At 35.2% G+C, this 23,399-nt stretch overlaps 1 pseudogene; it reads left to right on the top strand.

Annotated features, from left to right (window-relative positions):
* Window positions 1-23,399, top strand: part of LOC129045435 (putative elongation factor 1-alpha-like 3) — a 121,602-nt pseudogene that overhangs the window by 36,471 nt on the left and 61,732 nt on the right.

Consider the following 23,399-nt stretch of genomic DNA (forward strand, 5'->3'; position numbering starts at 1 on the left):
GGAAAGCACAAACACTCCTTGGGCTACTGTATGTGGTTCCCAATCTTTCTCAAAATTGACATTATAGGGCATCATTCTTGTTAGGATACATGTTTTCAACTGTCAGATTTTGGCACTGAAGTTCCTACTTATTCCTTTTCAAATGTATGCTTGTTATTTAAAATCTAGAAAATAATGTTGAATCTTAAAAGTAGCAGGCAATCTCTCCTTTCCAGCTCTTCTCTCTAAAACCTGAGCAGTCTTTTGTTTTTAAAGAGACACTCTTATTATGGAGCTAGTTAGGATTTAACCTGAAACCTTTCCCAGAAGATCATAGGAATGCAGTAGATAGACATAAACACATTTATTCTAAACACAAAAGACATTTCCCCTACGATTCTTTTGACAACTGTCTTTGAATGCATGATCTGATCTTGATAATAATCCCAATCAAGCAAATTTGCAAAAATGTGTCCTACAGAGGTTTTTACCACTTCCCTGAACTATGAGTCATAGTTACAATTGCTAAGATTTGTAATAGAAAAAAAAAAAGAAAAGAAAAAATTTGATGACTGATTTACTGTGTTTTCTGTTTTGTGAGTTGTCAGAGAGGTTACTACTCCTCTTTCAACACAGATATAGAGGCTCATTTACACTAATTGTGCCAAAGGAGAAGAAAGTGAAAGTTTACATAAATACAACTGAGATATCCTTTTTAGTTTTACATCTTTTCAGGAAATGGAGTTTCATTTTTGTTTTGTTTTATTTTAAATTAGGTCTGCAGCAAGAATCTCATAATACTAAACCATTTCTTAGAATTAATTTAGAAGCTGACTTTTATTTTTTAGTCTGAGAAATTGCTTAAACTACTATTATTCACCAATGTCACATAAAAATAAGTATTTTAGAGGAATATTTTCAACTTAGTTTTTAAAAGACTACCAAAAATAATTTAGACATTTGTGGACTGATGGGTTACTACTAATCAGACAAATATTTACTTGAAGCAAATTTCATAACCAACTGGCCCATTTGGATGTGACAAAATACTTTCCATGTAGTAATCAATGTTGTCACAGGTCTGTAGTTCTCTCAGCCCATAAGATTTCCATGTCCTGGAAGATTTAATATAACCTTCACATGAGATGAGATTATATTATATCTCTTTCTATATTATATATCTCCTCTAATTTACAACAAAGTCACAACAAACACACAAATTTACTTGTGCTTGCATATTTGTGGGGTCAAAGACAGAGTTGTTTTCTCATCCTTTTTTTTTTTTTTTAAAGATTTTATTTATTTATTCATAGAGAGAGAGAGGCAGAGGGAGAAGCAGGCTCCCCGCTGAGCGGAAAGCCCGATGTGGGACTCGATCCCAGGACCCTGGGATCATGACCTGAGCCGAAGGCAGACGCTTAACCATCTGAGCCACCCAGGCACCCTCATCCTTTTTAATAATAACTCATTTAGTCTTATGTCATTCCAGCACATTTTTTTTGAATAAAGTAAGAATCTGATATGCTATTGCTACCTGATTTTAACATTATTCTCAATACTAAAATACAAGAACATTTTCCCATAGATGAAGAACAAGAGCTGTGTTAATGTCTGCATTATAGTTTATCCAGAGATCTCTGCCAGGACACTCTGCTCTGCCCTTGATGACCCATTATTCTGGAGTGACACGCACATGGGCTGGTGCTGATGTCCTTCATGTTCCTAGTTGACATGATGCTGACCAAAGTTTTCACATTAAGAATGTGAATTTATATCAGCCGCATTAGAATACTGAACATTTCTTCAGAGACTTTGGGTTAATCCTTCAAAAGATTTTGCACAGTTAGGACAATTCAATAACCGGAATTTAGAAGCCAACCTCATCTGTCAACTATAGTTATTCCCACACCTTCATTCAAATACAGATACCAACTAAATGCTAATGAATCCCAGAAGAATTTTCTTCTTGCTATTTAAAAGTATTGGCCTGTGACTCATCACAAAACTGCTCTTTGAGGATCCTTTCTTTTATTCTTTGTATAGGACTATTTCAGCATCATGTTGAGTGAGAACATTTTAAATGCTGACGGGCATGCTACATGCTTGGAGCTGAGACTTTGCCTGCTCCTGAAGTACAATGATCAGAGCTAATGCTAGTGAAACTGGGCAGAGAGTCATGGCCTCAAATTTTAGCTTTTTGTTACAAAGTAACACTGACTTACAGAAATCTGTTTGGTCTGGGACTGATGCTACAACTGTCAAAATATTTTCTCTCACATTCCCATAATCCCAGTAAATCCTGGTAGAGGATAGTATCTCGATGCTTTACAGTTGCTCAGAAACAGATCTCAGAGGAGTTGGTGACTGACAGAGCTCAGATTCAAACACATAGATGTCCATATCCAGCAAGAGTTCCATGAACAGAGAAACAAAGAGGGAAAATACAGAAACAAGTTGAATTTTATCCTTTTTAAAGTAAAGGTGTAAGAGTTATCCTTAAAAAGATAACAAATGTACATAGATAATTAAATATGGGGAAGTAGGCAATCAGGAAATTTTTAAAGAGTTATCCTTACTAATAATTCCAGAAAGTTTTTTTTTTCTTTTAAACATGAAAGAAAGAAGTTTATATATAACCAAAATTGTGTCCTCTTAATTAAAAGCTTCATCTAATTCTTTTACAAAATGGCATCGGGTTTTGTGTGTGTCTGTGAGTGAGAATAAAGTTAGCAAATTCATATCTTAAATGATGAACTACTGTACAATTATATTTATGAGAAAATGTTAAACCCATAGATCTTAATGAAAATAGTAAGTATTTAAACATAATACTGTGACATTTAGATTTTAAAATTTATATAGCAGTAGTGTAAAATTTTGTGATGGTTAGTCTTGTATTTCAGCTTTGCTGGGCTATGATACCCAGTTATTCAATTAAACACTAATTTATTTATTATTTATTTTTTTTTTTTAAGATTTTATTTATTTATTTGAGAGAGAGAATGAGAGAGAGCACATGAGAAGGGGGAGGGTCAGAGGGAGAAGCAGACTCCCCGCTGAGCAGGGAGCCCGACGCGGGACTCGATCCAGGGACTCCAGGATCATGACCTGAGCCGAAGGCAGTCGCTTAACCAACTGAGCCACCCAGGTGCCCTTAAACACTAATTTAAATATTAGATTTAGATGTCAAGGTATTTTGTAGATATCATTACTACTTACAATCCTTTGACTTTAAGTGAAGAATATTACCTTCTGTGATGTAGATGGATCTTATCCAATCAGCTGGTTACCTCAAAACTGTAACATAGAAATCCTGCTGCAGTTTCCAGCCTATAGGCATGCTTATACATTTTAGACATTCCAATCTCTACAATCATATGAACCGATTATTTAATGTCTCTCTGCCCAGCCCCCACCACCTCTTTATTTTCACATACACTCTTTATTTTTTTCCTGTGTTGAGCCCTCACTAATGAAAAGAAAATAAGATTTTTATGATTCAGGGACTGTGTGCGTATGCAAGTAAACCTTAAACCATTACATGAATAATACAGATAGAAGAGTCTCAACAAACAGTAAATGACATTGGCATTAAGAACTGGACAGACGTGAAAACAAACTATATCAGATTTTCCTGCCTCTGAAGGGACTCTCATTGAAGAGATTGCTGCTGGTCCTAAGTACCAGAGTGGAGGTCGAGAGTTAAGGGAAGGTGGGGTAGAATTATAGGGCCATTAGAAAGTGGATCAGTCAACAATAAAATTATGGGTCAACAATAAAAAGGAACAACCCACGGATACACACAACAACATGGATGGAACTCAAAGCATTATTCTGAGTGAAAGAAATAGACACAAAAAGAGAACATAGAATGTTTCCATTCATGAATCTGTAGTACAGACAGACAAGGCTCATTTTTGGTAATAATAATGAGAACAGGGGTTGTTTCCTGGATGATGGAAATAGATCAGGTAGAAGCACAGAAGGAACATTCTACAGGGATACAAATACAGGATATATAAATGTATATTTTTTTTAATACTGATCAAACAGAACACTTAAAATCTGTGTATTTCATGATTTGTAAATTAAACCTCATTTTTTAAATGAGAAAGAAATAACAGTCTCACCATTATAGAGTGTGGAAAACATTATGTAGCTATTAAAATATTTTTTGAATCCTTTGTTAATATAGGAATATGATCATGATATAATGTTACATATTAAAATTCTGTGCAATTAAATATAACACGATTTTTCTTTTACTGAGAAAACATAACATGTATGCATAAAATATATTGGAAATAAAGGCAGAAGAATGTTATTAGTAATAATGTCTGGATGGTGAGATTTTAGGGACAGTTAGAGATGATGCTAGCAATGAGTGTACATGATACACTCATGACAATTTCTAGTTCATAAGTCTTTCTCTTACACTGGCTGTGTGTTCAGATGGATGGAGGGGGATGGCTAAACTTACGATTAATCTTGGTATCTCTATCTAGTAGCATTTGTCAGCTCAACGCAGGTGGAAAGTAGATTATATATGGGAATCTTTACTCCATACTCTTGCCCTTCCTGTGTCTGCACTTGAAATCTCTGCCATGAGAGCACCTGACAGGTGAGATAACCTGATCCTGAGAGCCTTCAGGTATTGTAGAAATCAAATGAAAGACCAAGATAGACATGCTTTATACCATACCCTCTTTTATAGAAAAAGGCTTTTAATGGGCACAATAAATCTATGCTTTACTTTTTTTTTTTCAGGGTTCGCCTGTGGAGATTTTAATAAGGCTTATTTGAAGTAGTGCCACACAATATAAAGAATTATTAGAACACATCTAAATCATCCTTCATTCTTCTTCTCTGACCCCTGAAACCTCCGAAACACAGCTCCAATCTGTCTTTGCTTCTCCACATCAGTGGCAACCACTCCAGTGCCAGTCCCCAGGGCTCTCTTGTAGGCAACTGTAAGGGTCTTCATAACCAAAGAGATCTATGTAGAATGCACATCATCCCATACCATTTCTTCGTCATGCACCAATAGGGCTTAAAACTCTCTTATGCTGCTACTACACTGCACTTACCATCTGTGCAATTGGCCCTGTTCACCCTCCACCGTCTTCCCCTCCTCTGCCATCTTGACTCCATTTCCCTTGGCCCCAGAAGCTGAGCTCTCAGGGCCTTTATACTTCTACCTTTTCTTTCTGCTTGAAATGTTCTACCCTCCGAACTTCCCAGGCTGCCTCCTACTTCCCTTTTAGACTTCAGCTTAAATGCCACTTCCTCAGTATTAGCACATTGTCCTTTTGCAATCATCTTAAGAGCACATATTACCATTCATCTGTTTATCTGTTCATTGTTATCTGAACCTGCCCCTCACTGGAATGTAAGCTTTGTGGGTCCACAGCCCTCCTTGTGTTGTTGTTGTTGTTGTTTTCCATCACTGCATCCTAAAAACCTAGACAGTACTGCAGCCATCAGAAGATTATCAGTAGAAGCTCAATAGATTCTTTTTTTAAATAAATGGATGTTAATGAATGCAATAATACACACACACACACACACACTTTTAATGGGATAGACTCAAGTGTACTGCTCATTCTTCAAATCCATTCAGTACCCTTTTCTGTCCTGATCTGTGTCCAGGAGGCTGAGTCCCCTGGTTTGCATTACCTAGGTCCTCTGGCTGGCTGCTATTTGTACCAGCAGTAAATGGGAGAATAAAAGGGGAGAGGGTTGGGGCAGTTTTTCCTGTCCTTTCCCTGTTTTGCCTTCCATGAGAACAGCTTCTCACTGGGCCCAAATGATACCACTTCCACCCTCGTCTCTTTGAGCCAAGGGGTGGAAATGGTTTCTCCCAATGTCTGGGGTCCCACCATCTGGGCATCCATTGTCAGTTCCCTTATCTCTGCCCACGGCTCAGGAAACTGTGCTTTTGTTAGTCTCTTTATTTGCACAATCTGGAATGAAATGCTTCTTGTTGAAATCTTGTTTGATACATCAGGCAACTCTCTTTTTGTGTTCATATAATTTAGGTATCTTTTGTGTATGCACAATTTTTTTTCTTTCTTCATTTATTTAGTTTTTAATTTCTGACTTCCTGTATTTTTAAACTTTTCAAAGTTACTGACATTATAGCTAAAAGAGATTTGTATGTGCATTGTGGTGTTTGTGTGTCTGTGTGTGTATGTACGTGTTTGTCATTAAAACACTGAGTACGGATCTTGGGAACCGGCATTGCACAATGCTTTGCTTATTGCTTTTACTCTAAGCTTGAGAAGAAATTAGTACTTGAAAAAATAAGTAATCAATAATGACTGAAAAATGCGTATAAATAATTAAATGCATTAATGGTATAATCCAAAATAAAAAATGGGTATAAAGAATTAAATGTTTGTGTTATTTCATTCATTAACATCGTTCATTGACATCATCATTAACATCCATTTGTTTAAAAAGTATCTATTGAGCTTCTACTGACATCGATTAATGTTTGCAGTATTGTTCTAGGTTTTTAGGATGTAGTAATGGAAAAAAAAAAAAAACACAATTTGTACATCTGATTTTGTTTTTTACCAAACTCAGAGAAAATCACATGCCTTACATCTAATTCCAGATACTCAGAGTCTGAGTTGATAAACATTACGGCAGGGCACTAAATGCAGAAAGATAGTTGGAATGGCATATGAAGAATAAATGACAGTACTTTTTTGTGGGGGGGGGGAGAACACAGAGCTGAATTTTTCTAAATTGTAGAAAGATAGGCTGTATATTAACACATTTCAATGAAACCAAAAGGGCCTCATGTAGTCTGAAAACCCCCATTAAGACCAGATGAAGTACTCCCCAGACCATTTCTATCCGCTGATGATTGTGTTTCTGTCTGCAGTGGGAAGGAGATGTCTTATGCCAGCACATTTTGCCCTAGGGAAAAATTTGTACTAATGCCCCATAGTCCACCTTCTATCCCTTCATTTGATTGTTAGGTAAACTTCAGAAATGTTAAAAGGAAATTACATTAATTTAAAAGAAGAATTTAAGGAATGCCTGAGTGGCTCAGTCAGTTAAATGTCTGTCTTCAGTTCAGGTCATGATCCCAGGGTGCTGTGGTCGAGCCCCGCATCCGGCTCCCTGCTCAGCGGGAACCAGTTTCTCCCTCTGCCTGTCACTCCCCCTGCTGGTGCTCTCTCTCTCTCTGATAAATAAATAAATCAATCTTAAAAAAAAAAATTCTAAAAAAAAATAAAAGAAGAATTTAAGTGGTGCCTGGGTGGCTCAGTCGGTGAAGCATCTGCCTTCAGCTCAGGTCATGATCTCACAGTCCTGGGATTGAGCCCCACATTCAGCTCTCCACTCAGTGGCAAGTCTGCTTCTCCCTCTCCCTCTGTGATCTCTTGCTCTCTCTCTCAAATAAATAAATAAAATCTTTAAAAAAATCTCAGTTGGGCAGCAGGCTACGTACATCGATGATGTAAAAAGGATTCCATGTCACTAAACTAAGATAAATAAATAAAGATACGTAAATTAGAAAATGGTATTCTGAAAATACCTTATATATTTTCGCTATAATACTTTTAGATATTTTCACCGTGGAGTGACATTATTGCAAAGTTGCTTGGTTATTTATTTGTTTCCCAAATGTTCTAAATTGTCCTAAAAAAAGTGATTTGTAACTTAACTGGGGTTAGAGCCTCCTTTGAAGACTTAATGAAAACTGTGGCCTTCTCTTAAGCTAAGTGTATATATAAAGAAAATTTGTATGTAATTATATGTTCTTGAATGTCCACATGTTCTGAACTCTTGCTTTAGAGAATGTTTCTATAAAAATATCATACTGATACAAAATCTATAAATTGGTAATATTACAGTCTTAAGTACTTGCCTTTAGCATAGTAAATACTGCATTTTGACTTTAACTGCCAATCATGCAATAGGGTCAGATAAGTTTTCTACATCTTGTCTTTAATTTTATCTGTCAAGAGACAATAGATGGGTAATCACTTAAAAGTTCATGCAAATTTAAATGGAATAAAAATTCAAACAAATAATTACTGTCATTTGATAAAAGGCTGCTTAAGACTCAACCTAAACACTCCATTTATTTTATAGTGTCATGTCAGAGTTAAGGGGGGGTACATCATTGACATAGGTATTAATATGCTGACATTGAAATTAGTTTTTAAGATATTTTAAATGCAACCAAGCATAAGATCTAAGGTCTAAATGATTCTACAACTCTCTAATAGTAAGGAAAACATCTCTAACAGAGTAAGTGCTATAAATCTGTAAAAGATGCTGACATAAGTGTCTTGAAATGTCACTCAGTGTCCCCAAGATGTTTTTAACAAAGATTAATCATAATTGAATTTGAGTAAGTGTGGCAAGAAAAGAAAATGTAATTATTAAAGAAAAAAAAAGCTGATCTAAATGTCACACAATATTCACCAAAATTATCAAAGATAGAATAAGTAATGGATGATGAATTCAATAATAAGCACTAAAATTTTGTCAGCAAAATATATTTTTAATATTATAAAATACGATTTAAATAAAATTTTAACTCAGTTAATTCTAAGCAATACTGTAACATAAGTGAAAATAATAATAGTTTTTTGAGTATCAACTATGTGCCAGATACATCTTTACATTAGGCCCAGTTATCACAAAATTCCACAAGACTGCCTTCCCAAGTTTTTCAGAGGGCAAAATTAAGGAGAAGTGAATTTAAGTCTCAGGTCTGGCTAGATAAGTACAGAGAGATTTAAGTCCATGTTTCTCTGGTGTGGTCCTTTTATAGAGAAGCGAGATTTAATAATTATCCAGCATATGAAATGATTGGACTTAAATAAGTAAACTACTTGGCTTTAGTTATTCTCCTTACTTTTTAATATTATTAGAAAAAGGGGCTCTTCAAAGTTATGTGGATTAAAAATTAAAATTATTTGGTTTTGCTTAGAAAAATTACTTATCTACAAAAATCATCATATTTTACAAATATTTAGTGATTCTTGATCTTCAGCTAAATTTTTAAGGCATTATTTGTCAAAGCAGTCTTGTTAAAAAGCCAGAAAATCCTTATTTTCTCATCATAGGTTAAAAGAAAGTTGTATAAATCTGTTTTTATTCATTGAGTTTTAATGTCCTACTTTATGTCACACAGCTAATTTTTATCATTCTGGTAGAAATAGCCTCATATAGAAACATGGCTTAATCCTTTAAGAACTGAATGATCTCACCATGACTGCCACTCTGATGCAAAAGGCATCTTCTTTTGATTTCACTGTGAGGCTTAGCTAGTAAGTATTTGACAGGAGGATTGATACTGGGCAAAATTCTTGAAAGAGGGAAAAATGGTCTCCAGCTGTCCAAGTTATGGCTGCAGAGAAAATATTCCATGATGTGAAAAAAAAGTTAAGAAATTTAAGATGATGTATTTTCTTTGATATAATATGAAATATAAGACATGTTAATTGTAGAGATCTTTAATCCTGGGTTTTATGGTGAATCTAGGAAAAAAAAACATAAAAGCAGAAAAACTTAGATCTTTTTCTCTGTTTCTCTTCTTTTTCTTATGTTGAGTAAAGAGAAAAATTTGAGCACATTTCTTGTTAAAAAAAGGAAAAAAGGAATAAAAGAAATAAAGGGCAAAGAACATAAAACAGCATCGATATGTGTATATATATATATATACATATATATAAAGCATATTAAATAATATATATGTATTTTTAATGGGGAGTCATTGGAAATCAAGAATTAGGCAATGCTATTGCAAAAATAGAAGCAAACCTTACCAGCAAGATTTAAATGTGAGCTTTATTGTACACTGAAAACAAATGTGCCCTGTGTGAAGCAAATATTTTATAACTATGCCTAATTGTTTCAAAAAGACTAAATTCCAGACAATCTTATTTTTAAAAATTATCTCCTTAGTGGAAAAACCTTTGTCTGACTGAGCCAGAAAATTTGCTTTATCTCTTTTCATTTTTAGTCCTGCTGTGTTTGATACATCGGCAGTTGTATTAATTAGTGAAATACGGTAACCATATAAAATTGTAAAAATCTACAGAAAATCCCTGCCCCAATAAATAATCACTAAAATGACATCAAATCTCTTAGACAATTGGCAAATGCTTTATAGTGTGCCCATGTTGAGAGTCTTGGCAAGAAAAAAATCATATACTACTTAATACAAATAAGTTTGGGATACATCATAAAAGTATTCTTGAAAAAAATCAAGTTAATCTATTCAAATACAATTATAAACCCACAGTATTTCTCCCTTGCTGGTACTAATTGAATTCTAATTTTGTAGCAATCATTTTATATGCTATAATATTTTTCTTTGAAGGACTGGAAAGCTGGTGCCACAAAAAGGAATATTATTTATATTAGAGCATTATTCTGTCATATTTTAATAGAGATTTAATTTCTTTTAGTCATTTTTTGGAAAATTAAGCTATCTTCAAAGGTTCCAAAACAACCATGAAAGACTTTATTTGTTTCACAGGTGATTTTAGATTTAACCTTCAGATTGCTGCTAAGTTCAACGATGGTAATGAAGAGCACAGGGTTCTTCAGTCTTAAGAGAGTTGATTGCTCAAAATCCTTGGTGTTTATTTTTTCCCTAAAACTTCAACAATTTAGTAAAATGAGACTCTTATGAAGGCCAGTGATATTTTATACTATGGAATTTGCAGACAACATGTACTTTTCAATTTACTCTATATTCTTAGATGCAGTTATCCTCAACCTGAACAATAGCACATTGTTCTTAGGTGGTACTCAACAAACATGATAATTTGATCCTACAGTATTGGGGACAAGTGTTACAGATGATATATTCTGAATAGGTAAAATCAGAAGACAGCAGGTTAATTCTGTTTAGCTCTGTAGAGGAGGAAAAATAATTTTCCATCTGCCATTCTGAGTTTTCTGCCGGCACCTCTGTAACAAAAGACAGATTAACAAGAGAAAAATCAACAGTAGCTTATTAACATGTATACCTCATGCATACAAGGGAGATACCCACAGGAAAATGACTAAAACCTCTCCAAGGTGACTTAGAATTCCATATTCAGCTAGAAATAAAAGAAAGAAAGGGGTCAAGAAGGCTAGTTATGGGGAGGTGACCTGAAAAAGCACAGTATACAATAGGTTGGTTATGCAGATTTAAGTCAGTGCCTTGTCAATTGATAAGGGTCTAAAGTTGTCTTCAATGATTAATTTTTGTCTTTCCTGGTAGAGTGGGAAGGAGGGACACCTTTGTAAGTTTATGCACCTTTAGACAAATAGAGGGGAAGGCAGAGAACCTTCCTTATTTGCTTCTTCTCAAATGTCTTCAACTTAATCTTTAAGCCAATATTTTAGGGTGGCATGTTCTGTGACCCTTCAGTTATAATTACTAAGTATTAGTATGAAATTGGTAACAATGCTATTCACTAAGTTGAAAGTCTCTGGAATAAATATTAAAATTCTGATCACCAACTACAATTCTGCGCCCAATTCCAGCTGGGTGGGATTCTCATACGAAGGAATTCTGTGACATCAGCTGGGTGCCCTACAATTCAACTCCATTGCTAGGAGATATTATCAGATCCCACAGATTAAGTGTTCAGTCCTACAGGAGAGCCCACACCACCCTCCAGATGTTAATTGCAAGTCTAGGTTGTCACCTGTGCTTCTGAGCAACTGGCTATAGGCTATAGATCAAAGGTTCCAATGATGTCATCCTTGGGTTTAATTATTTGCTAAAGCAGCTTTAAAACTTAGAGAAACATGTCACTTACTAGATCACTGGCTTATTATAAAAGGATATATATAACAGGAACAGCCAAATGGAAGAGATGTGTTAAACAACAAAAATTTAAGTAATTTAAAAGATCAAATTGGCTTTATTGAACAATTCATGAATCAGGCAGCATTCCATCTAGCAAATAGAAAAGAGCTCTGACATGCCACAGAAAAGGAAATATTTTCAGATTCAGATATGGACAAGAAAAAAGGAAATTACTAGTAAAGAATGCATTATTTTCAGCAAGGTTGCCCCCCTCAGGAGAACTATCAGCAATTTTCCTCATGCTCACCGGGCAATTTCATGGTGACTGGTTAAAGGTAACATCCCTGGGGGATTTGAAATTGCACTTAGGTTAGGTGGTAAGTTTTGGCTTGTTGATGTGGGGCCTTAACCTAAGTGACCCATTTTGGATTTTTTTTTTTTTTTTTTTTTTTAACAGATGCAGAGGGCAAAGCATGGGGAAAGGATATGCAGCTTCCAAGCCTTCTCCTATTGCACCAGTCCCCCCAGATCTCCACTGTTCACAGACTTGTCTTTTTGGATTTTTATGGAGGCTTCATTACATAGCCACTGTTGATTAAATCATTGGCCATTAGTGATTGAACTCAAAATGTGGCCCCTCTCTTGTCCCTGGAGGTCAGGGAGGTAGAACTAAAAGTTCCATCCCTCTAATCATATGCTTGGTTCTCCTGGCAACCAGCCTCCATCCTTAGGTGTTTTCCAAAAGTCATCACATTAGCATAACAGAAGGAACTTTTCTTATTCTCATAATTTAGGAAATTCTAAGGGTTTTAGAACCTTTTTGCCAGAACAGTTGGATGAAGACCAAATATATTTTTTTATTATCGATTGCAATATCACAATTTTTAATGTCATGAATAGAAATAGATGCTTTTAATGAATGTTTCATTCAAGAGTCAACCAGAGAAACAGAATGAGTAGGAGATATATATCAAGAGATTAATTACAAGGAATTGACTTGCCCTATTATAGGATCTTGCTGGTCATGTTGGAACCTGTAGAGCTGGTTGTCAGGAAGATCAGGCTGCAACTCTTGGATACAAGATGATGCCATTATCCACGGGCAGAATATCTCCATCATCAGGTATGTCTCAGTCCTGATCTTAAAGCTTTTCAAATGAGTGAAGTAAGCCCACTCAGATTGTCTAGGATAATTTCCCTTACTTAAACTCAACTGGTCATGGACATTAATAACATCCTCAAAATTCATTCACAGTACTAACACCTATATAAGTTTTGAAATATGGAGACTGAAAGCCCAGCCAAGTTGACACATCAAACAACGTTATAATGAGAAAGAGGTGTGGGGAAATATTTTTCTGACTGTGTTTCAATGTTAATGAATTTTCAAGATGTTTTTGTTAGTCCTTTTTTATTACTGGATGCCTTCTATATATTAAAAGCCTTCAATAATCCCTTCACTGTGTCTTAGGCACCGCTCTTGTGTGTGTAGATTCCCTACTATGCCAGATAGTGCTGTCAAAACACAGGTCAAGTATATATTTATTCCACATATTCTTCTTATAAAGTAATGTTGACATTCTTCCAAGAAGGAGAGGCAGAATTTATATTTCTTCTCCTTGAACTTGACTAGACCACTGTAACTGCCTCTACCAACCAGAAGTGGTAGAAGTAATGCTGCCTGACTTCCGAGTCTAGGTCAAGAAAAGTGATAAAACCTTCATCTGGTTCTTTTTTCCTTTTTGGAACACATGCCCTTTGAACTGAGGCATCATGTTGAAAGGAAGTCCAGACCACATGGAGATATCACATGTAAGTGTTCCATCAGACCAACAGCAACATATCGGTGAGTAAACTCTCTGATGAGTTCAGTATCCAATCTTCAAATCTTCCACCTGAGGCCAAAAGCTTCTTGAGGTACAGCAAAACCATCCCTACCATACAATGCCTGAATTTCTTATTCAAGGACCCTGCACAAAACAAATAGTTGAAATCTCACACCAGTAACTTTTGGAGCAATTTGTATTCTAACACAAGTAATTAGAATTTCTACCCTGCAGCCTCCATGATTCTATGACTCTCAAACCCCATAACAACAAGATAAGAAGTGCCTACTTGAATATAAGAGAAGATTCCCAGAATATAACAAACCAACCAGGTGGATTAATTTTGTGATTATTGACCTTCATGAAACACATAAAATTTACCTCTGCCATTTAGTAAAATGGTAAGCATTTTTCAATGAATATAGAGATTGTTTACTCTTTGTTGTCATTTTGCTTACAAAGATATGAATGTTTGTTTAAATCTTCTAGCTGAGTATATCTAAACATTCTGAATATGTGTCTTTTTATTGATTCTACTGCATAAATTAATTGGTGAGCCCAGTAGCAGCAGCAATGGAGGAAGGAAGTTGCTGTCTGAGAAGTCACAGGAAGAAAAAATAATGTAACTGAACTCGTTTTAATAACTTCTGAAATCATTCTCCTTTTATTCCCTTCTCTAGATTAATAGGCATACTACAGAGAATAAAACTAGACTTCTCCAGTCAGAGAAAAAGCAGATGAAAGTCATAAGTGTCTGTCTTACATTATGTTGACCAGAGTTTCAGGCTGGATTTTTCTGTAACTTTCCAGACTCGATTTCCTTCAGTGCTATTAAAATCTCATACCTCCTTAGATGTGGTGAGGTAAGTTTATGAAGCCTGGTATAAACTAAGTTCTTAATACAAGGAATAAAATGTAGGCATAATTCTAGTAAAAATTTAAAAATGAAATTATTCATATGGCACAATTATGGATATTGTATTGATGTGGAACATATTATATGTATGCTGATTTTGAATAAAAGAAAACATAGTAAATTGGAATATTTTAAAAGTAATGCATTAGTTAAAATTCAGAAACTAGAGTACTATTCAGTGAGTAAGGTAGACACGTTGACCTTGTTTTCAGGGAAGGTGTTAGGTCCATAATGATCCAATAATAAACACTTTCTTTTGGGTAAAAATATATTATTTTCCATTGCTGCTATAACAAATTACCTCAAATCTACTAACTTAAAACAACACACATTTATTACCTTCTAGTTCAATAAGTCTATAGGTCAGAAGTCCTGGCGCAACATGGTTCAACTGGGTCTTGTGTTTAGAATCTGCAAGGTGAATACCACAGTGTCAACACGACGGCATTACTTCCTGGAGGTTCTGAGAGTGAATCTACTTCCAAGCACATTCTGGTAGATGACCAAATTCAGTTCCCTGCTGTAATAGGACTGAAGTTCCTGTTCCCTTTATTGCTGTCACTGAGGGCACCTTTCCTCTTTAGGGGTTACATGTTTTTGCTTTGTTTTAGTCAGTTGGGCTACTCTAACAAAAATATATAGTCTGAATAGTTTAAACAATAAACATTTATTTCTCCATTTCTGGAGGCTAGAACTCCAAGATCAAGATGCCAGGTGATTCAGTGTCTGGTGAGGGCCTGCTTTCTCACTTACACATAACCATGTTCACAATGTGTTCTCACAAGGCAAAAAGAGGGCAAGAGAGCTCTCTGGGACCTCTTTTATAAGGGCCCTAATCCTGTTCATGGTGGGTTAGGAATTCAACAAAGAATTTGAGGAGACACATTCAGTCTATAACACTTCTCATGCTTTTCATGTGGCTCCTTCCTGCAGTGGTGGTTGGGCCCTTCTCATGCTTGGAGTATCTCTAAATTTCCCTTTGCCACATCTTTCCTGACTCTAGTTGGAGAAAGTTCTTCGAGTTGAAAGGCTCCTGTGATCAGATTAAGCCCACCCTTAAAATCTAGGAAAATCTCCCTATTTTAAGGCCCATAACCATAATTATACCTGTCAAGTCTCTCTTGCCATTAAATGTAACATTCACAAGCTCCAGAGATTAGGGCATGAACAACATTGAGGGGCAGGATTGGAGAGCAAGGGGATGTGTTTTATTCACTGGATGTCCAACACCTAGGAACAGTGCATATGTTAAGCCCAATTGATCAAGGGTATTCTTTAATCATTTTAAAATATTTTTAATCTTTCTTTAATTTTTAAATTTTAAATTATATTTACAATTTTGTCTATAATCATGAAATATAATTTACTATCACTGCAATTTTCAAACATTTTTCATACTTTGTTCTGTTTAATGCTCTTTGGTTTTGATGTTACTTCCCTGTTCCCTGTAGCCTCCTGTTTCTGCCTTAGCGGGAAGAGAGGAGCTTTGTTTTCCCTTTACCAACACTTTAATCGGAGCATCTCTACATTTAACTTTCTCTTTTTCCTTTTTTTTTTTTAAGATTTTATTTATTTATTTGACAGAGAGAGAGAGAGAGTGTGAGCACAGAAGCAGGGGGAGCAGCAGAGGGAGAGAGAGAGAAGTAGACTGTCTGCTGAGCAGGGAGCCCAATGTGGGGTTTGATCCCAGGACCCTGGGATCATGACCTGAGCCAAAAGCAGGCACTTAACCAACTGAGCCACCCAGGTGCCCCTAACTTCTTCAAAAATGAAGTCTTTGTATAATATTTAAAATTTTTGAAAAAAATTCTGGAATTTTTGTTCTGGAATTTAGTGCTTCTCAAACTATCTGTGGTGAAGAGTCAATTTTTTTTCAAACTTAAACTTTAGTAAAATACAATGAAAAATGAATTATAAAAATTGAAAACAAAAAAGAGGATTACAAAATACAAATACAGATTTTAAATTATTAGATATATTAGACATATAATTTGTCAAATTTCTGTAAAATATTCTAAATGTTTAATCTCAGTTTTTGTACTTCCTTCTTATTGGTAGTAATCATTTTATATATCATCACTATTCTACAGAGCATACTTTGAACTGGTTCAGTGTAACCTACAAACTGGCAACTCAGGGAATTAGAAATATAGAACTTTTATCTAATAGATTCCAATCTACCTCTTTCAAGACTTTAAATTTTTGACTCATTCCAAACTATCAAAGCACAGAAAGTGATATTTACTATTCCAAATTATAAATATTTTGCAATGTTTTCAGCAGTGTTTTCCTACTTGGGTGAATTATAAAAGGGGCAATGTTTTGGAAACAAATAAAGTCAGCCATTCAAGCACAATTTTTTATTGAGAGACACGCCCCTGAAGCCCGTACAGAAAGACTTGAACCACATCATGCATCTTGGAGAGCCAGCACAGCATTGTGTTGACAATAAACTTGAAGGAGAATGAGGTCCTTTTTTAGCCAGCTTTCAGAAATTGCCTCTCTGAAACTCTCAGGTCCTTAAATGCAATAAATATCCATGTTTCTAATCTTTAGACTTGAACAACAACAACAACAACAACAACAACAAAGCTCTACAGCCCACAGGAGGTGATTTCTGTGTCAGAGAGCACAGTTTTGCATGGAGGAAAACCTAGCCCTTAAAATAATTTCAGTGTCAGCTGATTTTTCCATGGAGTCGTTCACTATATTAAAGACAACTATGCCAATGTGAGCTTTAACTTAAAGGCTTTTCTAGATGGAAAGAGGATGGAATGTTGCTCACTATAGAAAAACTATGTGTTTTGCACGGAGGATAACTACAGTAGGAGGATATTATAAGGAAACGTAGTTTTCCCTTCTCTGTAGATAATTCTCATATATTAATGTTATCATCTGTTTTAGTAGTTAATTAGCCATCCTAACAAATAAAAAATAATGTATAACATAGATATTATGACACATATATATGTAGAATATACTTACATTAAATGGTGAGTCTACAAAAGTTTAATTCTTCATATCCTAAGAGTCTCAAAAATGTTGGATCACTGGATAACTCCAGAAGAGAGTGAGGAAAAAATTTAGGTGGGGAAAATCTGTGGTTGCCTTTAGTATTTGCAAGCCCAAAGCATTTGAATGGAATGATGCCCATGGAGGTACTTTCAAGCCCTTTGTCTCTCAAGACTTCAGCTTCCCTGGCTGCACCAGAAACAATGGAGAAGTATTCTTCACCAGCCCAAGTCATTAAAGTCTTTTTCCAAGTCACTGAAATATTTCCTGAGACTTGGACAAATGCAAGTATAGAAAACACCTGGGAAGAGGAGAAGGTAGGTAAGTGGGAAGCATGGATATCATTCTTAAAATATTTAACCATTCTAAAATAAAGTTTATTATAGTATAGTCACTTAAAAGGTAGAAATATGATTTGGAAAGAAGTTAATTAGATGTGGCTATTTACTTTAACATTAATATAAAATACATGTCACAGGGGAACATTTACAGTAATACAGGAAAAGACTATTACGATAACTGCTCTTATTTTATTTGTCTTTTACAAGAGTAATTTGCCTCAATTGCTGTCTCTGATGGAGGTTGTATCAGATGTGAACCAAGTATGGGGTTGCTAGGGGTTAATTTCTGCTTCCACGGAAAATATCCTGGTGTGTCTTGGTTTTAAATGACATCCTGCAGGCTGAGACATGGAAACACCGGCTCAGAGAAAAAACTTTCTTAACAATGATGCCACGGGCGCCTGGGTGGCTCAGTTGGTTAAGCAACTGCCTTCGGCTCAGGTCATGATCCTGGAGTCCCGGGATCGAGTCCTGCATCGGGGTCCCTGCTCGGCGAGGAGCCTGCTTCTCCCTCTGACCCTGCCCCCTCTCATGTACTCTCTCTCATTCTCACTCTCTCAAATGACTAAATAAATTAAAAAAAAACAAAAAACAAAAAAACAATGACACCACATGCTGGGAGAAAAAAAAAAAAGCCTTTTGTGTTGAACTTCATCTGCATTAAATATGCCACTTAATGTTTCCTATATTTAGAAAACTACATTTTGAGAATATACTTTCCTGTGATAAAAGGAGTGTCTGTATGTTTGTTTGTTTGTTTACTTATGTATTTAGAGAGAATGTGCATGCCCAAGCATGAGGGGAGGGAAAGAGAGAGAGGGAGAGAGAGAATCTTAAGCAGGCTTCCTGCCCAGCATAGAGCCCAACTCTGGGCTCAATCCCATGACTCTGAGATCATGATCTGAGCTGAAACCAAGAGTCTGACGCTTAACCAACTGAGCCACTCAGGCATCCCAAAAGGAGTGCCCATTTGAATGAATATTAAAGCTGAAAGCTTAAGAACATCTTTTTTCATATGTCATAGGTTGGGATCCAGGTTATCAAGGATGTTTTTGTAGTGGTGTTCATTAATACCAGAATAAGATAATTAAGAATGAGATAATTGAGTCATAGACCTTAAGGAGCTATCAACCTACTTTTAAAGCAGAACACAGAAAGATAATTCTAAGACAAATGCCAACTGTAGTAAACAATAATAAGTACACATGACACTTCAAAAATATTTAGAAGGGGTAAGTTATCCCAGTTGGGGAAGCACAAATCATGAGGAGCTACCTGAACTAGTTAAGACTTGAACTAAATATTAAAGGAAAAGTCAAGTGAGAAACCTAGTGAATGGGGCAAGGAGAGTGTCACAACAGAGTAGGGGCAGGGGGAGCTTAAAAAATCATGGGGAATAGAAGTAGCTGTCTGGATATAGTCAGGAAATAGCAAGTCATTCAGGGTCTTTAAAGCATACAATACAAGGGAAGAAATGACCAAAAGGGGGATATCCTATGATATAGGTAATTTGGACAGTTTGATGGTGTAGCTCTTTGTATTATGGTACTTAGACTATATTCTAAAAGGTAAGGACCCAGAGAAAGACATACAGCACAGAAAACGCATGGTTTGATATGATTTTTCAGATAGGTGATTCTAGGAGCCAATACACAAATGGATTGAGGCCATGAACCAGTTGGAGGCCCCTCCAAATGACCAGGCAAGAAGTGATAAAGATCCAACAGAAAAGAAAAGAGACAAATGATGTAGAACACCATACAGTTCAATATATGCTGTATGCAATTTCTATGGGATTAGGAGTTCTGTCATTTAATGAGACTTTGAGCATGAGAGGAAGTACATAGTTGGGCCCAGGCTTATATCCAAACCATAAGCTTTTATGTTTCTATTTAATGATCAAAAATTTTATATGGTTAAAGAGTAGATACTATAAATTAATCAGCATTCCTTGTTTCTATGTAGGTTTCTGCATTGAATGATTTAAACCTTGCATTCTTTAACTGTACTACCTGTATTTCTCACTTTGAAATGAGTGTTAAAATGGTACTAAAATTTGACAGGGTTATATGCTTTTTCACAGAGACTGACTATACAGGTTAATGCTCTGTTTTAAATTTGATATTATCTAACTATGAAGAGTCTATATTTTTTTTCTTTATGACCTTATTCATCATTTAAATAAAGTAACTTGACAGTTTCTGGGAGCATGGAGAAAGCCCAAGACTCTCTTGATTAAATGCTAATGAGTATCTTTTTTTCTGGAAACAGACCACACAGATTTGAAACCTAATATTGAACTAAAAGTTTCCACTGAATATTGCCAATACCCATTATAAAGAAAACAATGTTCACTCTATTATACAATTGTTGATTTCTTCTTTGTTTTGCCATCAGTAAAGATACATTTTGAGAAACTAATTAGATCTTAAAATCTCACACAACTAAAAAAGAAAAAAATATATATATATACATATATTGGAGACTTCTTCAAATTACATGATTGTACCTCTAATTTTAATTGTTAGTTAACCAAAAATTTTTCTTAATGTTATCTAGGAGTAGCACAAGAATGATAGTAATACTAATTGTTTTTTCAAAGAATATGTGATGTCAGTGAATCTTGTTAAGGATTATTTCTTATATTCTGTGATAGGGAAGAAAAATTTGGTGCAATTAGGGGTCAAACTGACTTGAAAGGGTTAATAAAAGATAGACATACATCCACAAAAATTAGCTAAAATGTCATATCAGATGCTAATTTTTTATGCCTAACTCAGACAAGGAGAAATAGGCTTTTAGTTTTGGGAAAGAAAAATATGTCATATTAAACTTGTATTTGCTAGGTGTTATGAAATTCAGATGCCCAGTTTTAGGTTGGGAACTCTATTGTTTCAGTAAAGAGCATTCTTTTTCAAAATAAATACAAAGACATTGTGAGATTTTTGTTGGAGAATTGGAAATACTTACTTTGACCAAAGACATACACAGTATATATGAGAAATTTGGATCACTGCAGATGGAATACTACAGTGAAAAGTCAATCTTTCATTATTGGATTTTGCTTCTCCTTTACCCTGCCTTAGCTCAGTATGTCTTAGTTCAAGAAAGTGGTTGAATTTATTTAATAACAAAGGAGAGCATTTTGGAATTTGCAATACTTATGTCCAAACTAGGAGTAGAACCATATCTATTCTATCTAAGTACGATAAATACAGCATGGAAATTTTACAGTGAAAGGGGAACAGAGGAAAACTATAGAAGAAAAGGGGGTGTGGTGTCATGGAGAGGGGTGATTGGGATAAAAATGGGGAAGCTGGAAAAGGAAAATCTGAGGAATCCAGTGTCATCCCCTTCTCTCTGAACTGCTTTCTCCATTTGGAGGAGATATATATATTGGCCTCAACACTGATTCTGCATTCAAACTGAATGCTGATCAGAATCCTTGACGTGTTGGATAAAAGTCTTCCAGCCTCTACTGTGTCTAAATCAGGAACAACATTGTTCAAAAGACCTTGGTCTCACAAATTAAGGTTATATTTTTACATTTTTATCTTTTTAGCATGGTCATGGGAGAAAACAAATGTAACCTGATATAAACTGTTAACTGAATAGGGACATTAATCAGGCAACCCTATTATAATAAATACTATATTGAAAAAAATTAGTTAAATTAAAATATACACAATAATTTTCCAATCATAAGAGTAAAATCAAGTAATTTCAAAAATAATGAATAAGGGAAGTCTGCACAATCTGTAAAATAAGAATGAATACTTTAAATGTTCTTGTAAATAGTTGTAACTTTCTCTGCAGCTATAAACAGATTTTCTTTCTAATATTTACTTTAGTATTCATATTTGATGCAATTTACTTGCCTCCAAAATTGCCCACACCACTACTAATATCATTCATGTTTCTAAATAAGGGATGTTTCAGGTTTTTAGAATTTCTTAATACTAAATGGAATTAAAAATAAAATATTTATTCTATAAGACAATAGATTGAACTTTTGTATTTTTAAACTTTTATATCCATTCTATCTTTAATTCATTTACCAAGTAAATTTAACATGGCAAAATAGTTAAAAATTCTAACTATCAAAATAGTTAAATATTCTAAAAAGACTCATTATATTTAATATATTTCCCTTTTCCCTGAGTGATCCTCCCTTTCTATTTGGAAGATTTGCAAATACAGCACCATGTGAAATTGAAAGTTGAAAATTTCCAGTAAATGCATTTAAACATATATCCCAAAGAAATAACTCATTATTGAGAGAAGATAATTATGAGCCCTTTTCTTTAACAAGAAAGAACTAGCATTTTTTTTTTTTTTTAATCTTTTACAGGTTTTTAGTCTAGGTGTTACGTGAGACTCATAAATAATCCTATTTAATCTTCACAGTACAGTTGACCCTTGAATAATGCAGGGCTTAGGAGTGCCAACCCCCGAACAATTGAAAATCATGTATAACTTTTGACTCCTCAAAATCTTAACCACAAATAGCCTACTCTTGACCAGACCTTAGTGATAACATAAACAATTAATACATATTTTTATGTTATTTGTATTACATACTGTATTCTTTCATTTTTAAATATTTTATTTATTTATTTTAGAGAGAGAGAGAGAGAGAATGAGCAAGGGGAAGAGCAGAGGGGGAAGGACAAGCAGACTCCATGCTGAGTACAGAGCCTTATGCGGGGCTCAATCCCACAACCTTGAGATCATGGCCTGAGCTGAAACCAAAAGTTGGACACTTAACCAACTGAGCCACCCAGGCACCCCTATGTACTGTATTCTTACAATAAGGTAAGCTAGAGAAAAAAATATTAAGAAAATCATAAAGAAGAGAAAATGTGTTTAAAATACTAACTGTAGGGACACCTGGATGGCTCAGTCCGTTGACTGTCTGCTTTCCACTCGGGTCACGATCCCAGGGTCCTGGGATCGAGTACCACATCAGGCTCCCTGCTCAGCGGGAAGCTTGCTTCTCCCTCTGCCTGCCCCTCCCTCTGCTCGTGCACTTTCTCTTTCTCTCTCTTTCTCTCTCTCTCAAATAAAGAAAAAATCTTTAACAAAAAATAAACAAAATAAGGTACTATACTGTATTCATATTTAAAAATCCACATGTAAGTGGATCTGTGCAGTTCAAACCCGTGTTGTGCAAGCCTCAGGTGTAACTGTGAGGCCAGCTTTATTATCCCAAATTTTAAGATGAGAAAACTAGAATGTTGAGAGACTGATGGACATGAACACTCAGGATCACACAGGTAGGATACAGTGTAGTAGTAACTACTTGTGCTCATTATATTAGGCTCTCCTCTCTTCCTTGGGATTTTGGAAAACCTTCCAGCTTTCCAGGAACTTAGATTGGAGCCATGTGACCAAACTAGTTAACTGACTGTGTGAGGGAAGTGAAATGTATCACTTTTGGTAGGAGGGATTTAGAAGCAAGTGGAAATTCACACTGTGTTTTCCATCACCACTGCCCTCAAGTAGAGATGAAGTTACTGTAGAATAGAGGCAGCCTAAATTTC

This window comes from Mirounga angustirostris, unplaced genomic scaffold (assembly GCF_029215605.1).
Source record: "Mirounga angustirostris isolate CCGP_5_RB_7025 unplaced genomic scaffold, mMirAng1.0.hap1 SCAF_1, whole genome shotgun sequence".
NCBI lineage: Eukaryota > Metazoa > Chordata > Mammalia > Carnivora > Phocidae > Mirounga > Mirounga angustirostris.